Below are 18,810 nucleotides of genomic sequence, written 5' to 3'. Positions count from 1 at the left end.
CAATTATTCCGACTCATAGACCACCCAGTATAGAGCCCCTCCCTCCAACACGTAACGAAAAGTTTAAATTATCTTATTGGCTGCTCACTTAAACTACGTTTTGATGACGTTGCTGATGCGGGGACGGCGAAAAATACGTAATTCCTTTTTACCTCTGTCGCTATGACCGGCCACCTCTTCTTTCATACCTCCCCCCCGTCCAGTGGAAGGGGGTCCGGGACTGTGGCGCGCCGCGCGCGCCCAGATATTACTCTGTTCTCTATTCCTACTTCTAAAATTAAATCTATCCCTGACAATACCTCTAAGCTAAGGTGATAACCTCTAACACACGTTAAGTGCAATTCTCATAACGTCGACGTGCGACATTATGGGGGGTTTTAAAAGTACTTTTACCTCGATAGGGCGAGTTCCGATTAAAAATCGATGAAACGAGATATAAATCGTTTAAGCAGACGACAGGAAGGGACGTGTTAAAGTCCCCATTTTTGAACCCCGGTAGCAGTAAGAGATTGGGGACACAGAAATAAAAGTTAAGTTGGGAAGATGACATCGGACTCCCATTTGGACCCTACACTGTAAAAAATAACCGTACTGTCTAGTACCTTTAAAGGTATTTTTCAATGCATCCCCAGACGTACCTATATAGGTACTACAAAATACCGTTGTGTAAGGGTACTATGAAATACCTCTTGAAGAAGGTACTTTTGAGGACTACAAGGTATTTTGTGATCCCGTAATGGGTATCATTTAAACCTCAACAAAGGTCGGAATAAAACTTTCAAATTGTGAAAGGTACTCCTTATTACCGAAAAGGGTACCTGTTAACACTCGAAAAGGTTCGATAATATACTTCTAAAGGTATTTTGTGCTACCGAATTAGGTGTCAAATAAAACCCACAAACAGGTCTAAATTATACTTTCGCGCCATCAAAAATATTTGCGCCACATTTGAAACTGGTAAACTTTCCTTTATTACCGCGGGCTTGAATCATTTTCAGACATGGTAAGCAATACACCACTTCGATGCAAATGAGACTGAAAGACACGAGAGTAATATTTTCCTTCCATCTCAACTTTTAGTGTCTGTGTTGTGGGCTTACGGGATGAGGGTAAAATTTTGCCTTCCATCTCGCCTTTAAGTGTCTGCGCCATAGGCTTGCGGGGTCGTGAGAGTTCGCATAGTAAGCAAGGGATTAACCACTCTACATTTCCCGATACTATATTTAGCTTCCCCTTGTTAAGGAAGGTGTGATACTGTTATAGTGTAAAGGTAATTCAGGGTCACATATACATGGATATTTTCTGAATGGCGACTGAAGGCGTAAGCTCGGATTCAAACCTTTATATTAACTATGTAAGCCTTATATCATAATTGTATTGCCTTTAAATGATGTAACGTATGCTAGTGTATATAGCTGTCAAAGAAAATAATTAATGTTAATTATATGTAATTATATATTTAAGAAAAACCACTAGCTAGGAAACTTGAGATTGAAATTGAAATCTCGGGTAGAAAACCACTACCCTATTCTACCCTACCGAACCTATTCTTTATGGTTATTAATAATATTCCAACAGAGATTTCTTCTACGCTGTCATTACTAGTGCTACTGGTGAAGTAAACAGTTAGTGTTAGAGAATTTGGGCTTGAAGTATTATATCATGTATTTTACTTTCGTAGTGTTAATTATAATCAGCACGCCGGAACTAAAAACTCCCTCTAAAGGAGTCTGTTAAGTCCTTTTCTACTTCCAGGGTACGATAACATACCAGCAGAAGCGCAGAAACTCTAAAAGGTTTCATTATATACCTTATATTTCCAAAATACCTTTTTCGAAATCATTTAATACCCGCACTGTGAGACAACTAATAAAATACGTTCATGGGTACTAAAAAGGTCGCGGAGGTATTTTATAGTACCTTCAAAATACCTTTATTTTTAACAGTGTATGCCTTTTTTCCCGCCATAAAAGAAAAACAGGGGGATCCCCGAAAACATTAGCATTGAATATCCGTTAGTGAAAAGGGAGCGATGCTCCTGAACGACCGTAGAAAACGGATTATGCTTTAACTTAAAGTTGTCTGTCTGTCTGTCGCTTGCTCTGAATTTCTTTAAATACATTTTTAATTACAGTTAAAGATTTTGGACTTTCGATTCGTTTTTCTAATTAGTGATGGTCGATATCGAAGTTTTACTTTAATCGATACCGATTTTAACCGATTATTTAAATTTGGCGAGGCAATCAATTATTTAATCAAATGAAACCGATATCATCTGATTTTTAATCAAATGAAACCGATATCATCTGATTTTTAATCAAATGAAACCGATTTCATCCAATTATTTAACCCAATGAAACCGATACCAACGGATTATTTAACCAAAGGAAACCGATATCAACGGATTATTTAACCAAATGAAACCGATATCAACCGATTATTCTAGTATTTCAACGGTAATTTTAATATTAATTTTAGAAATCGCTGTTTTTAAAGCCAATGTGACGTAAAATAGCTTAGGATCTTTATTTATTTTAAGTGATGTATCAAGGTATTTACTAGAACCTTTGCTAGAACTTAATTAATTTCAAAGTATAATCTCTGTTTAAAGGTAGGCGTGCCTTGAAGGGTGGAGAAACTGACTAATATAATAAATTATGCTAATTTAGTAACGCAAAAAAATAAATAAATAAACCTTAATTTGCTGGTCCTCTTTACAATATTTCACATTACAAAGTCCATGTACCTATATGGAGTTTGTGACATCCGTGGTTGGTCTCTTGTCATGTTAAAGAAGTAATAACACATTCTATCATTTAATCCACGTTATCACCAAAATAAGAATGAAAATGATAAAGAAGCTTGTCCAATATGAAAATCATGACAAAACCCTTGCAACAGTGAATGCATGATTTTAGCATATTTTCATATATCCAAAGGATAAGAAATACAATTTAGTAAGCCTTAATCCTCTTGCACAATAGAATATCTTCTTAGAAAGCCTCTCTCGCATGGTGCATGCAGCATGCACCCCATCGGATTTAATATACTCGGACTTTTATAAAGGATGTTGGGTAGTCAAGCCTAGTTGGCAGTTAAATTATTGGGTAATTCCAAAAGGCTCGTGCAACGTAGAGCCAACTGCCTTTGACTAAATTTCTAATCTCCTTTCCTTTTATTACGTATTGTAACGGCCATTGATTATCATTTCTGATGGTACTGCTGCATGGACGGCGCTTGTAAAAGGGAGCTATACCGCTTTTATTCATATAGGGGAAACTAGTATGACAAATTTGACCGGCTGGCGATGGGCCCTTTTTGGACCGTGGGGTCGGATAGCGCCGTCTATACATTATTGAGGGTCTTGCATTGAAATTTTACTTGATTTGAAAGTTATTCTGTTAATTTTTGGTTCGTTTCAAAAGATTCGAATGTTTTATATTTTTTATGTACGCTCCAAACTGAGATTTCAGGGTTGTTTCGAGAGGGATTTCAGGGTTTTTTCGACAGGGATTTCAGGGTTGTTTCTAGACAGATTTCAGGGTTGTTTCGAGAGAGATTTCAGGACTGTTTCGACACAGATTTCAGGGTTGTTTCGACACGGATTTCAGGGTTTTTTCGAGAGGGATTTCAGTGTTGTTTCGAGAGGGATTTCAGGTTGTTTCAACAGGGATTTCAGGGTTGTTTTGAGAGGGATTTCGGGGTCGTTTCGAGAGGGATTTCGGGGTTGTTTCGAGAGGGATTTCGGGGTTGTTTCGAGAGGGATTTCGGGGTTGTTTCGAGAGGGATTTCGGGGTCGTTTCGAGAGGGATTTCGGGGTCGTTTCTAGAGGGATTTCGGGGTTGTTTCGAGAGGGATTTCGGGTTGTTTCGAGAGGGATTTCGGGGTTGTTTCGAGAGGGATTTCGGGGTTGTTTCGAGACAGATTTCGGGGTTGTTTCGACACGGATTTCGGGGTTGTTTCGACAGAGCTTTCATGGCTGTTTTGAGAGGGATTTCAGGGCTTTATGATTCAAAAGTTTTATCTGTACATAACTAAAGCTGCAGGAATTGACGTTCCTAAATTCGAGACCCACAAACATGCACAAAGTGTCCAATCCCTAATCGGACATCAGTGCAAGCTAGCAAGTCTTTTATGAAGAATAACGGCCTGAATATGGCGATGTGTAGTATGGTAGCCTGAGCTATTGGAAGGTTATGGATTTTTCCCCTCCCTCCCTGCCTTCCCCGATATCGTCTGTCACGTGTCAGACATTACTCTCGACAAAAGAGACTGCCGCCGACGAGGTTATAAGCTTATAAAGTTACCACCATATCCTTCTCTATCAGTCGCTAGCTGCTTCCGGAAAGACTACTAAACGTCACGATGGTGTGATGGTGGAATTGGCATCAAGTACTTCTTCGTCGAAGTATCGTTGGTGTATTGGGATTTGGGAGTTTATAGTTTGATCTGGATTCTGGAACTGGTTGTTACTAGTGTAGTCCTTTTCATGCGCCGCTTGATTACAGAGGGAGTGTGTTGTGTTCATTCATCTAAGGTTTCATTTCGTCTATTGGCTATTTTTGATTTGTTATTGGGTTTCCCGCGATTAATGTGGTTAGTCTTTAAGGGTAATCATTTTCAAGCTATTGAGTGAATGCGGGACGGATGTGATTACGATTGTATTTGTACAGGGTGTTCTTCCAAAAAGAGATAGGGAGTAATTATAGGACCGAATTAAGTATGTTCAATGAGTGGGATGGTTGGTTCTATGGGAAATCAACTGAATTTTGAGGATCAAAATTGTTCTATACTTCTATGAACAATAAAAGTGGTATTAGCATAGTGTCATATTGTAATATTTTTCCTTTCAAGATGCCGCTATATATACAGGGTGTTTCTGATAAGTCTGGTGGCATAAATTAAGGGGGATGTAACGTTCTTTGGGAAATCAATCGATTTTGAGTCGAAAATGTAACATCTACTTCTATCGCCTCCATTTTGTTTACCACAAGGGACAACGCTGTTTCAAATCGAGTTAAGATTGCTGTTGGAGTATTTTACGGATGACCCCTTTAAATTTAATTAAGAAACTGATTTAGACAATTATTTCTAGTTTAATTTAATTAAGGGGTCATCCCTAAAACACTGAATCAAATCATAACTCGAAAACAGTGTCCCTTGTGGTAAACAAAATGGAGGCGTTAGAAGTGTAGAACATTTTCGACTAAAAATTGATTGATTTCCCAAAGAACAAACATCCCCCTTAATTTATGCCATCACCAGACGTATCAGAAAAACGTTAAACACCCTGTATATTCTTTGAGACTCGACTCAAAACATTAAGTTCTTTTCTTCAACAAAACAACATTATAACCGGAGTGTCGTACATCATTCAGCTCCGGTCTAATGTCTCTTTACCAAGCTAATTTTAGAGCAGACACTATAGGCCCATAGAAAGTTTATGTAAGCTTAAAAAAATGACAGTCCGGAGTTCGGACTTGACCATAAGGATCGGGCGCGAAGTGAACTTAAGCGCATGCTGCAGCAAGCGGGAGTTACCTATACGGAACGGAACTAAGGAAACAAAATAAATGGACTTCAAAATTGAATATCTGTCACGTAGATTTTTGTCCCCTTTTTCTGCCCGACGCAATTCGTTCAGTATATGTGTACCCTTCCCCCCCCCTCCAAAGAAAAGGGAAAAGGCGCTCGGTATCTTACGAAAAAAAAAAAAGAAAGGGAAATTCTGTAGGAAGGAGGAAAAAAAAAGGAAGAGTGTTTTTTCCTGAATTCTATATAAGCGGAAGTGGATTATACGGAAGTTGGGAAGTACTGTGGATGAACTAGTCTTTAAAAGTTTGGGAATTTTAAAATAGGCCAATAAGGTCAGGGATAAGGAGGAGAATTTTAAAATAGGTCAGAAAGGTCAGGGATAAGTTGGATAATTTTAAAATAGGCCAAAAATGTCTGTGATAAGTCAAAGAATTTAAAAATAGGCGAAAAAGGTTATAGATTAGTCAGGGAATTTAAAAATAGGCGAAAAAGGTTATAGATTAGTAGTCAGGAAATTTAAAAATGGGCCAATATTTCAGGAATAAGTCATAGGTCAAAAGGTTCAGGGATAAGGCTGATAATTTTAAATTAGGCCAAAAAGGTCAGGGATAAGTCTGATCATTTTGTATTAGGCCAAAAAGATATGGGATAGGTCAGATAATTTAAAAATAGGCAAAAATGGTCATAGATATGTCAGGAAATTTATTAAAAATAGGCCAAATGGTGATAGAGAAATCAGAGAATTTTAAAATAAGCCAAAAAGGTCGTGTATAAGTAAAAAATATACCAAAAGATCATAGATAAGTCGGAGTCTAAAAAATAGGCTCAAAAGGCCATAGATAAGTCAGAGAATTTAAAATTAGGCCAAAAAACCCTAGGTAACTCAGAAAAATTTGATTTTAGTGAAATTCCAACGTTTAATGTTACTATATGTTTTTCATATTTATTCTGAAGAGTTTACAATAATATTCTTAAAAATATACTGACCAATTTTGACCTAAAATTTCAGGGAAAATCCCCGGGAAATAGCCATGGAAAACCAGGGAATTTGTTTGAATCATGAAATCTGAGTCACAGTATTTAATTCTTGATAACTTTATGTTTTATTGACTTTATTTTGAAGCTTAACCGCTATACTGGGATCCGAGAGTTAGGAAATATATTGATTTTGCTCTTTTCCATTGAAGTTATATATACATATATAAAAAGGAAAAAAAGAAAAAAACGGGAATCGAATAGTAGAGGCCTATAAAAAAGCGTTTGATTCGCGTTTCCGACCACGTGGTCAAGGGGAACTCAATGGGGAACCGGATATCCGGTAAAAACTCTTTGTCGACTTGCTATGGAAAAAGGGTGGGAGCTAGGGCACCTTCATAAAGTACGCCCTTCAATATTCTTTTACTCCTTTTTAACGAAAAAGCCATAATTTAAGGATTAAATAATTTGAATGAAGCGGTCATTCATTATAAATATGAAATCAAGTGCAAATTGAAATAATAGAAAGTAACTAGGCTTTAGGGATGGGAAGGCTAATGAAAAGCCTTAAGTAGTAGTAAGTGTATTCCTAGTAAAATTATGTATTCGTTTCTTTCTCTTTCATTTTAGCTTCTTAATTTGTCTGTATGGACCAATTTGACCAACCAATCAGTGATTGTAATCAGATCTACTTTAATATTATCAGATATTACTGCATGCATTTATCTTTGTTATCACATTTAATTTCCCTCTATACCCAGCTGCAGAAAATAGCAGTAGGCAGCAACTGCTCCAATTCGGTTGGTGATTGGTGACATAATTTGTTAATTCATGTTGAATTTTGAGCCTGCATGCGGCATAATTAACACGGGAAAAATTAATTAATGAGTTAGAATGATTATATTTTAATTGCTTCAATTGGAGTGATTATTAGCAAGCATAGATTAGATTTAGTTGTAGTAGACGTGAAATTAACACCTGGTTGGTGGCTGGTAAAGTAGATTTAGGGTGATATTGAATGATTTAAATCATGTGTTTATTTTGATTGGAGCCTGCAGCGTAATTGAGACGGGAAAAATTACTTAATGAGTTAGAATGATTATATTTTAATTGCTTCAATTGGAGATTATTATCCCATACATTAGATTTCGTCGTAATAAATTATTATTAAATATTTAATTTCATCATAAAATAATTACGATGTATAGATGTTTAGGAAGTGTCATTCATACTTATGGATGGAACATATCTTATAAACTTATGCTAAAAGCTTATGAAAAACATAAAAAGGTTGAAGAAGGGCTTTTAACGGAAATGACAAACTTTTGTCTAATAATCTTTGAAAGTTCTATTCGTAATGTTTATTTTATTTGTGCAGGCTAGAATCCTGGATTATTTATTGTTCTCTTTCTCTGTTATGTCCTACCGTGACTAAATGCTATTTCTCTCTTTTATCAATTCGTTTTTAGATGAGGAACTCACGAAACTGTCGATTTTTCTAACTGAACGACACTGGAACGCTCTCTCGTTTCGTTTTTGATTTGGAGTCGACGACGACAACAAGCAACGCGGTAAGAATATTTTTTTGTTTTCATCATTTTTTATTTTTATTATTTTTTTTTTGGTTATAAAGGGGTGGGCGGGGCTTTGTTTTGTTCAATATTGAGTAGTTTCTTTTTGTGTTTATTTGATGATTTGTTGACACTCTAATTATTATTGCTGTTTTGGAAGTTGTTCGAACCTTTTTGGAGTATGGGGTTGTCGACGTTATGGGCATTTGGATCGTTAGGTTTTGTGGGAATTATGGGTTATTCGTAAATTTTATTATTATTTTATTTTCTTGTGAAGTTTGGGGTTGGTTTTATGGGCTGTTCGACTTTATGAACGTTTGATCGTATGGGCGTTTACATAATGATCGTTAGGTTTTGTTGGAATTGTGGGTTATTCTTAATTTTTTTTATATTCTTCTGATGTATTGGGGTTAGTTTTATGGGCTGTTCGACTTTAAGAACGTTTGGTCGTATGGAAGTTTGAATAAAGACAGTTAGGGTTTGTCAGAAATATGAAAATTCTGAAAATTTTGCTATAATCTTCTGGTTTATACGCTGAGGTATTTTGGTTGGTTTTATGCGGTTTTCGACGTTATGAACGTTTTGTCTTGTAGTAGTTTGTACAATGACCGTTAGGTTTTGTAAGCATTATGGATAATTCTTAAAATTTACTATAATCTTCTGGTTTATACGCTGAGGTATTGGAGTTGGTTTTATGAGGTGTTTGACGTTATGAACGTTTGCTCGGGTGGGAGTCTGTATAATGACTGTTAGGTTTTGTTTGCATTATAGCCTATATAATCGTAGGTCTATTCGGATAAATAAATCTTTTCATCAATTATCTACTTTGGTGAAATAGAAAAGAAACTTCAATCGACCTCTCCAAATTAGAAAATAAATAAATAAATAATTAACCAACCCTTTCACTCTTAAAACATTTAAAAGCACGTACCCTCTTAACGTAAAATCCTCCTTTCAATTTGAAGAACCTAAACAAAAACCAAAGCTTGAAACCTCCCCAAATAAAAAAAGCACTCCGTTTTTCCGCTTTAATTTTAGGTTAAATACTGTACAATACGCTCGACTAGATCGGTAAGATTTTCCCCCTCTAAATGTTAAAGCATAAGTTGGTAATACATCCTTAAGTTCCTATCAGACGTTGTTTAATTCTACCATAGCCAAACTAAAAATACCTTTACCACATCTTTACAACATCTCTCTGAATAACTCATTGTCATTGCTACGAGGCTATTTAAAGTTAATTAACTTACTTATGAAAAGTTAAAGATAAACACACTTCCCGCTTAATCTTTACTAAAAAAAATAAACCTTTGGTTTTGAGAAGAGGAGAAAAAGTCACTGGAAGAACCAAACCAGAACCAGTAAAAACAGTTCAGGGAGGCCTAAGGATAGCGAGTTAAAACAAAAAAACACAAAAACAACTTTCTTTTTTTTTTATCTGCTCCTTGAGTCCTTGCTCATTTTGAGTAATCAGTGAACCGTAATACTTCAATTGCAACAGTATATACTTACCATTGGCAAACCACGAGGAAAAAAGTATTACATACATTAAACAGGCATTGTCTCGTTAAGACAGAAGCAAATTAATCTAAAGTTAGTTGCTAATTGAAAATTAATTAGTTTTTGGATAGTTCTGACTAAAGGGGCTAGAGAAAATTCCACCCCCAGCTCTTTCAGCTTTAACGTAAGTGCAGTGTTGTCATGCTCTCTGTGAGTCAAGTTGGTCAAGTACTGATTTAAACTGAACTGCAAGTCTTTCTCTCTGTTATCTCTTGAGTCACCAACTGCCTGGCAACACTAAGGGAACGTAAAAAACTAGCCTTTACATAATGTAGATGATTTGATGCATTTTTGTATGTTTTACGTTCGCCGTTTTGATTCCGTTAAGTTTCTTACAATTTTCACATGAACTTGTACTAGTTAAGACTAATGTGGCATTTTTCTCGTGGCGCCATCTGTAAGGATTTCGTGCCTCTATAGAGCGTTAGAGGTTTTCGTTACACGTTTTGACGAACAATTTCTCAGTATTAATTTCTACAACTTTGCGTTGATCTATTTTACTATCATGTACCACCAAAGCTCAGTTGACCCGAGGGTAGTTCCAGGATGAGATAGTGTATCTTTCCTATACGCTAATTGGATGAGGCTTCTTAACCAACCCCCCTTTGTGGTATAGCAATGCAATAAGCCGTTTGAAACTGTAAAAAAAATAAAGATCAGGCAAGGTTTAATCGAAAGTGCGTAATACGAAGTTAACTTAAGGCCCATTCAGATGGTGGTACCCCTTCTCGACACTGCCCTTGACTATGGGAGAGCCATCTAGTGGCATTAAAAAAACCCCAGCCTCTCCGAGACTCGCTATAGTATAAGTTTATAAGATATGTTCTATAATAAGTATGACATTACCTATACTTCGTAATGCTACTGAGAGACTTACAGCTCGAGATAACTAGTTCGAAGGAGAACGACGGAAGCGAGAATTGAAGTCCTAGCTACACTCGGATGGTTAATTAATTTTGCAGGACCAAGTTCCATCTAGCTCCTATTTAGTCTGCATTACTAATTAGGCCTTTGACAGCAGCGCCTCATTCACAAGGCGTACGTCGCTTAACCTCGAATCTATGACCTACCTAGGTCACTCACTTCAAAATTACAAGCTCCAGTTTCTAAGTTACCAGTGACAACCTATTTAACATATCTTATGAACTTATGGTTAATCTATTGAAATTTCATAATCGTAATTTTTAGTTGTTGAATTTTCAACTTCACATTATAGCTTTTGTCTCTTTAACATTACGTAAAAATAGTGTATACAGTAGCTAATGAAAAGGTCTTTGGCTGTATGCTAACTCGAGGTTTGATACTTTTTATCTCGAACTGGTCCTTGTTACTTAAGATTAATTAGGTTTTTACGGGTAGAGGAATGCGAGAGCGCAGTTCGGTATGCAGGAGTGTGATGGTTCTTCATTCCCCTGTATTCTCCTTATCTTTTCAATGCTCCAACCACGCTTATTCTGTTTAACTTACGAATTAAGGGCCTTTGGCCTTGCCTTCTTTTTATCTAATTGTTTTTTTTTTGGGTTTAAAGGTGTGTGTATGTATGTGTTTTAATTGGAACTAATTTGATTTAACCTTATTAATTGGTCAAAGTAACGTTTATTTAATTTTTTGAGGGCCCCTAGATAGTAAGTTTAATTATGAGTTTTCGGTTAATTTGTTGAAGAAAATAAACATATATGGATGAATTGTTTATTTAGTTAATTAATGTGATTAAATTAATTATTAATTAATTTTGATTCGTGTATTTTAATTTCTTGCTTCAGTTTGGAGGAATTGGGTCAAATTAGGATTTAAATTTATGGAATTAGTTTTATTTATTTTTGTTTTATTTTTAATTAAATAATTTTATTTAGTTAATTTATGGGATTTATTTGAGTAATAATGATGATTCGTATTAGTAGGGTTTAGGACTATGGGATTTGTGATACATGAAGGCACAGTTATTCCAATTATCTGTATGTATTCCAGATCAAAGTAGAACCAGAACGAACATCGGTTTAAAAAACGCCTAGAAAAATAATTTAAAAATAATTTTGTGTAGGAAAATTCCTGAAAATAATCTCGCGTAAAATAAAATATTCATTTTGGAGTCAGGTGGAATTGTCAGTGTTTTATAAAGTGTATGTCAGCTTTTATCTCCTTCAAACAAAGGTTAGAGATAAGATAAGGACGTCAGGTTTTACACCCACTGACATTTCAATCTGTCTTCCAATTTATTTAATATTTTTTCTTCTCCTTTTTCAATTTGTTAAAAAAACTGATGAAAACCGTTTGAAAACTGAAATGGAAGAAAATAACATTTTTAATAACTTTTGCTGAGTGGCAGGCCGATTCCATGATATGGCTTACGCAATCCTACCCGATATTGTTTTTAGATTAACATTATCCACTCTTATTCCCGAGTATGATCATAAGTCAATAATACCCATATAAGTCTCCAACCAACAATGGCAAATTGAAATAATAAAAAGTGAGGTATTCAGTACAGGTGACAATCCCCGTACGTGATTCACAATCATCGCCTCTTAATTTGTGAATGAGTTGGGGAGTAGGTACATGCAATTTGCAAACCGAAAATATAATTTCATATACCAGCCACCAGGTGTCGCACGTCTACTACTACGAAATCTAATCTATGCTTGCTAATAATCACTCCAATTGAAGCAATTGAAATATAATCATTCTAACTCATTAATTAATTTTTCCCGAATATCAATTTCGCATGCGGGCTCAAAATTCAACATGAATTAACAAATTATGTCACCAATCACCAACCGAATTGGAGCAGTTGTTGGCTACTGCTATTTTCTGCAGCTGGGTATAGAGGGAAATTAAATGTAATGACAAAGATAACTACATACAGTAATATGCATAATATTAAAGTAGATCTGATTGCAATCACTGATTGGTCAAATTGGTCTACAGACAAATTAAGAAGCTAGAGAGTTAGAAAGAAAAAAATCAAAACTTTCATTAACCTTACCCCTGTATCTAATTACTTTCCATTTTTTCTATTTGGTTTTGTTTAAACGAGTAAGTTTAACTTATTATGCTTAATCATTAGCTTATGATATTATACATTTCTACGTAGCGTGTATATACATTACTTAGCTCTGTCATGACTGGAGCTTACCGAGAAAAGAGGGATGAATTCGTTTGTAGGGGGTAAAAAAAACGATGATTCTCCAGTAAAGAATAAGACCTTAGTATATAAGAGAAGCTCTGGTACACGTCGGTGGTTTTGTACCAACTTAGGAAAAGAATGAAGTCCCAAGTATGCCTGGTATGGCGTGGTTTGTTTAGCAGACAAGTCTCATGGAATATATCGAAATTGAATTGAAGTTCCTTAAAATTAAAAAGATTCCTGAATTTGTTGGGTTTGCAGTATGTTTTGACGTCTCTAAAATACGTTCAGTTGTACTTACCGGAAATACCGGTTATATCTTTTTTCCTCGCTGAACGCAGCCAACAACCACGTTTGAAACTTTTATTCGCCAAGGCTTAGGGTCTATGCTTTTAAAAATTACCATATAGTTTTATTCCAGATTCCAACGCATTTATTTGATTTGCTGTTTTTTAAACATTTTTTTGGAGAGGGAAGTAAGAATTTAAATATTATACAAATTGCAGTAACTCAAACTTTAAAACGGAACCAAGGCGTCTAAAATTTCGTAGCGAACGAACCATGATAAAATGGTACCATGCTTCACTTATTATTTAGCTCTCCGTTATAACTTCCGGTAACATGGATACCATAATATCGAAACAGTGAACATATAATATTGATCTCGATTGAACTAGATAGAAAATTAGGTTTTCTAACATATTTAATGTCCAAATACCATACTATTTCAATGTTCCGTTTCAACCCATATTTGAAGCAGACAATCTTTTAGAAAAGGAACTTAACTTAGATATTATTTCATTGGACCTCTCCTTTAAATCGTGTTTATATCGTCATATCCTTATACTCTCTTTGTGTTTGGTTTGAATTCCACTTGTAACGATGGATAGGTAGTTGGAAAGCAGATAGAGAGAGAGAGAGGGAAAAAAATCAATCTACTTTCTCAATTCCCAGGGATCTCTTTCGTCGGGATACCCGCGGGGCACACTGGCAAAGGGTTGACGCGCTCGGTAAGGCACTACCCGCAAAATCTGCCTTTATTTCTCTACTCCGTCGCTGCACTGGGTTGCACTAGCTCGCTCCAGTGCTCCCCAACCCCCATCCAGCTCTCTCCGTTGTCGACGTCGTTCCAATCCAACTCCTCTTGATCTTTACTTCCAGCTTAGGACTCCTTTTTGTGCACGCGCTTTCTTCAAACGTCCACCGAACGATGCCAGCTACCTACCCCACCTACCTACCCGGGGAGATTCTATCAGATTACATTGCGAAATTTCCAAATTGTTATTTAAGAATTAAGGGGATTGGCTTGCTCGCTTGCTTTTGTGGTGGTACGTCCATGGTTTTTCCGGAATAGTTTGGTTTTATTTATGCTCGTATTTATACCTATTCAGGGTTCATACAATCCTGGATAACTCAGGGAAGTAAATAGTTGATAAAAACTCAGTGAAATTTAAAATTTATTTATCATTGGAATTTCTGAGGTTTGAGTAAATTTGCTCTGAAGTGGTTGTTTAAACTATAGAAAAAAACCACTCCCGTTATTATTACTCCATGGGGGAAAGTTCTCTACTAAATTAGATCAAATAAGATTTAGTCAAACGATTCGCACTTCTATGTGTATCCGTGGTGTAGTGGCTATCTCATCCGCTTCTCAGCCGGAAGGCCCGGGTTTGAGACCACGTGGGTGCGAAAATTTTCTTTTATGCTCGTTAGTTTAAATTCACAACTAATTCAGCTCAAAGGGGGTTGAACATTGTGTATCATGGCTCAGTTGGTAGAGCCATTGAATGTCACGTTCAGTGGTTAGCTCATCCGCTTCTAAACCGGAGAGACATGGGATCGAGACCGCGTAGGCGCGGCCACGTTTTTTATGCTCGTTAGCTTTTAGAGTTAGTTTTTAATTCAAATAAGATTTAGTCAAACGATTTTTGTTTCTATATGTATTTGTTGTGTAGTGGTTATCGTATCCGCCTCACACTCGGAAAGACCCGGGTTCGAGACCTAGTGGGTGCGGAGAAATTCTTTTATGCTCGTTTGTTTAAATTGACAACTAAATTAGCTCAAAGAGAGTTCAGAGGTCGGTATCCCAATTGGGGTCAGTACTTCATGAGGTCCGTACCCCAACTGGGGTCAGTACCTCAAGGGGTCAGTACCTCAAGAGGTCCGTACCCCATTTGGGGTCAGTACCTCAAGAGGTCCGTACCCCAATTGGGGTCAGTACCTCATGAGGTCGGTATCCCATATGGGGTCAGTACCTTTTTTTCTTGAGGAGTGGTTGTCTCATCCGCCCCAAATCCGGAGAGGCCCGGGTTCGATACCGCGTAGGTGCGCCGAAGTTTTTTAAGCTTTCTAGTTCAAATTGGAAACTAAATTAGCTCAAATAGCGTTCAGCAGCGTGTATCATGGCGCTGTTGGTAGCGCCATTGAATGACAGTGACAGAAAGATCAATCGTCGAAGATGGTCATTACCCAATGAAGTCTTGTCTAATTAAGATAGTGCTCACACACAGAAGTTATTTTTTATAGTTAGTTTTTAATTCACATAAGATTTAGTCAAACGATGCCTTCATGTATATGTATCTGCTGTGTAGTGGTTGTCTCACCGGCTTCACCAACGGAAGGCCCCGGGTTCGAGACCACGTGGGTGCGGAGATTCTTTTATGTTCGTTTGTTTAAATTGACAGCTAAATTAGCTCAAAGAGATTTCATGATCGTGTATCATGGCTCAGTGGGTAGAGCCGTTGAATGCCAGTGCTTAAAGGATCTATCTTCGAAGTGGTCAGTATCACACAGTGCATCGGTACCCGAAGTGGTGTGCCCGGTGAAGTCGTGTCAAAGGAAGCTCGTGCTCAGATACCGTAGTTATTTTTTTTAGTTAGTTTTTAAAGCAAATAAGATTTAGTCAAACGATGCACAGTTGTATATGAATCTGTTGTGTAGTGGTTATTGCATACGCTTCGCACTCGGATAGTCGCGGGGTCGAGACCGCGTAGGCGCGGCCAAGTTTTTTATGCTCGTTAGTTTTTAAGTCAAATAAGATTTAATCCAAATAATTGTGTTTCTATATGTATTTGTTGTGTAGTGGTTATCGCATCCGCTTCACTCTCGGAAGGACCCGGGTTCGAGACCTCGTGGGTGCGGAGAAGTTCTTTTATGCTCGTTTGTTTAAATTGACAACTAAATTAGCTCAAAGAGAGTTCAGAGATCGGTATCCCAATTGGGGTCAGTACTTCATGAGGTCGGTATCCCAATTGGGGTCGGTACCTCAAGAGGTCGGTATCCCAATTGGGGTCGGTACCTCAAGAGGTCGGTATCCCAATTGGGGTCGGTACCTCAAGAGGTCGGTATCCCATATGGGGTCGGTACCTCAAGAGGTCGGTATCCCATATGGGGTCGGTACCTCATTTTGGTTGTCTCATCCGCCCCAAATCCGGAGAGGCCCGGGTTCGATACCGCGTAGGTGCGCCGAAGTTTTTTAAGCTTTCTAGTTCAAATTGACAACTAAATTAGCTCAAATAGCGTTCAGCAGCGTGTATCATGGCGTTGTTGGTAGCGCCATTGAATGACAGTGACAGAAAGATCAATCGTCGAAGATGGTCATAACCCAATGAAGTCTTGTCTAATTAAGATAGTGCTCACACACGGAAGTTATTTTATATAGTTAGTTTTTAATTCACATAAGATTTAGTCAAACGATGCCTTCATGTATATGTATCTGCTGTGAAGTGGTTATCTCACCGGCTTCACAAACGGAAGGCCCCGGGTTCGAGACCACGTGGGTGAGGAGAAATTCTTTTATGTTCGTTTGTTTAAAATGTTTCAGGCTCGCACAGGCTCCCTACTAACTGGGGTCCGCCAATCAGTGATAGGGAACTGTCCACCTGTTTGTAGATTATGTGGAGAGGCGGACGAGAACACAAAGCATGTTCTATTGGAGGCGCGGATGCCATAATTTGGCGTTTAGAAAACTATGGTAAACCATTGGAGGCCATGCTCGGTTTGAAAGGGGAACCCTGGAGATATGACGTAGTAAGGGGTATCCTCTCCCTGTGGTGGGCCAAGAAACAGGCTTGGCGAAGGGAAAACCTTCGGGATCAAAACGCCGGGTTTGATGGCTGGCAATTTTTTCGCCCATAAAGAAGTGACCTTTACGCTTGTGCGCGTCTCATTTAATTATTTAATTTTTACTCCTCATTTCAAGTTCTCAATCTTATGTCACCACTTTTGTATTCAGTTTTATTTTATTTTATTGCTGAGCTCCTCCAACAGAGGAGCCGCCTCGTTATAAAGGGGTGTACTTTGTACGGCTTCCGTAATAAACCTATAAACCTATAAACGAGCGCCTGTAGAAATGTTTACACTGCCTCACACTGGTGCTCAGGGCAAAACCAACATCCAGGCTGAATCTACCCCTTGTTAATCCAACGGCCCCTGTAGAAATGTTTACCCCTCTGCACACCAATCTAAATAATTAAAATAATAGACCAATATTAAAAAAAAAAAGAAATAAATAAAATAGACGGTCTTAACCCAATTGTAAATTTATGAAAAATCCCCCGTACCTTGTCAATATATTTCAACGGGATATTCTGTCTGGGAGGCAATGCCCCCGCTTTCTTTTTTCTGGGTTTTTTCCACGTGAGCCGAATATCGTTCTTGAAACTTAAGGGGTTATAGCCCCCTCGCAGACGATATTTCGTCCTTCTTCTTAGACTGGGTCACTTTTATAAATATATTTATTTTATCCTTTTTTTTTATATTGTCAAAAAGGGAGAGACAGAGAAGTGTAGGGACTCTACCGGTGATTTTGAGAATCGAAATTGTGACTCTATACTTCTTTCTATGAGCAGCCGATTTTGAATGCCCCCCATAAGGGATGCATGCACCAACCCCTAACACAATTAAGTTATGATTGTGAACATTACCAAATTTAAATTTCAACTAATTCAAATCACTGTGTTTATAAATAGAATCGTGAACAATAACATAACCATTCTTCAAAGATCCATGTGTCTCGTTCGTAACCTTTGCAAAAAGAAGAAGAAAAACTATAGATGAAGTTATTTTTCCCATAGTTTATTTATTATATGCCTATATTCATTCTCAAAGTCAATTGACAGTGAGTTCAAAGGCTTGGGTATACATGTCATCTTTAGCTACTTTTCCCCAAGTGGTTGTAGGGATACAGCGACCATTTTCTTCTCCATTTTCTTTGACCGAAAAAGCGGAAAATTGCTACAACAGCGTAACGGAGTTCGTCGTTCGTCCGTTCATCCAACCATTTTCGATTTCGATGACCCGTTTTTTTTTCTTTTTTTTATAGGCCTATCTCTCCTTTTTTCTGTGAACTGCAAAATTGTTTGGACCTCGTGACATTCCTATATACTTTATGAATCGCGCTGGGAATCTCTGATTTAGTTTAAGGAATTTTTCATCCGTGTACACGAGGTTATGATTGGCTAGCGACAAATTTCATCATCCCCAACTGGATAGCTGTAAGGGGAATTGGGTTTTATAAGGAATACATACAAATAATTGGAATAATTGCGTGTGGGGATTTTTTATCAATGTATCTACCCCATCCTGGGAATTAGCACACTCTCTCTGATCCAAAACCAGTTTATTAATTGCTTGAACTAGTTTTTAAACTCAAGAAGTGCATGGGGGTTACTGGTCCTCGGGACCAGTTTATTAATTGCAACTCTATAGGAGAACAAAGGTGGGGACCAGTCCGGAGACCAGTTTATTATTTTGGACACTAGGGGTCACTGGTCCTAAGGACTAGTTTAAAAAATATTCTTATTTCCCCGACTGATCTGGGCTCCGTTTTTAGTGGGAGGAGCTAGAGACTAATCATTATATATGACGAATTTTATCTGGCGAACAATGATCTATCTCGCTGCACGTTGAACCTTGACCTCACGTTGCTACCAACTGTAACATTTGAAATCGCATTTAGAAAGACGCTATCAGAATTATTAATAGACTTGACATGTAGTAAGTTCTCAAGCCTGGTATACCCACAAAACCCGAATTCATAGAAAT

At 37.4% G+C, this 18,810-nt stretch overlaps 1 long non-coding RNA gene across 1 annotated transcript in view; it reads left to right on the top strand.

Annotated features, from left to right (window-relative positions):
* LOC149621335 (uncharacterized) overlaps window positions 1–16,621 on the top strand; it is a 50,858-nt gene extending 34,237 nt beyond the window's left edge. The window contains exons 2-3 of the long non-coding RNA XR_016375101.1: window positions 7,980–8,081; window positions 16,589–16,621. This is a non-coding gene — a long non-coding RNA (uncharacterized LOC149621335). The remainder of the gene's footprint in view (window positions 1–7,979; window positions 8,082–16,588) is intronic.
* The last annotated feature ends 2,189 nt before the right edge of the window (window positions 16,622–18,810 follow it).

The sequence above is a fragment of the Phalangium opilio genome, unplaced genomic scaffold (assembly GCF_054372755.1).
Source record: "Phalangium opilio isolate 3A_F unplaced genomic scaffold, DU_Popi_V2 ptg000206l_1, whole genome shotgun sequence".
NCBI classification, from domain to species: Eukaryota; Metazoa; Arthropoda; class Arachnida; order Opiliones; family Phalangiidae; genus Phalangium; species Phalangium opilio.
Note: the sequence above shows the minus strand (reverse complement) of the source record. Positions and strands in the feature narration are given on the sequence as shown.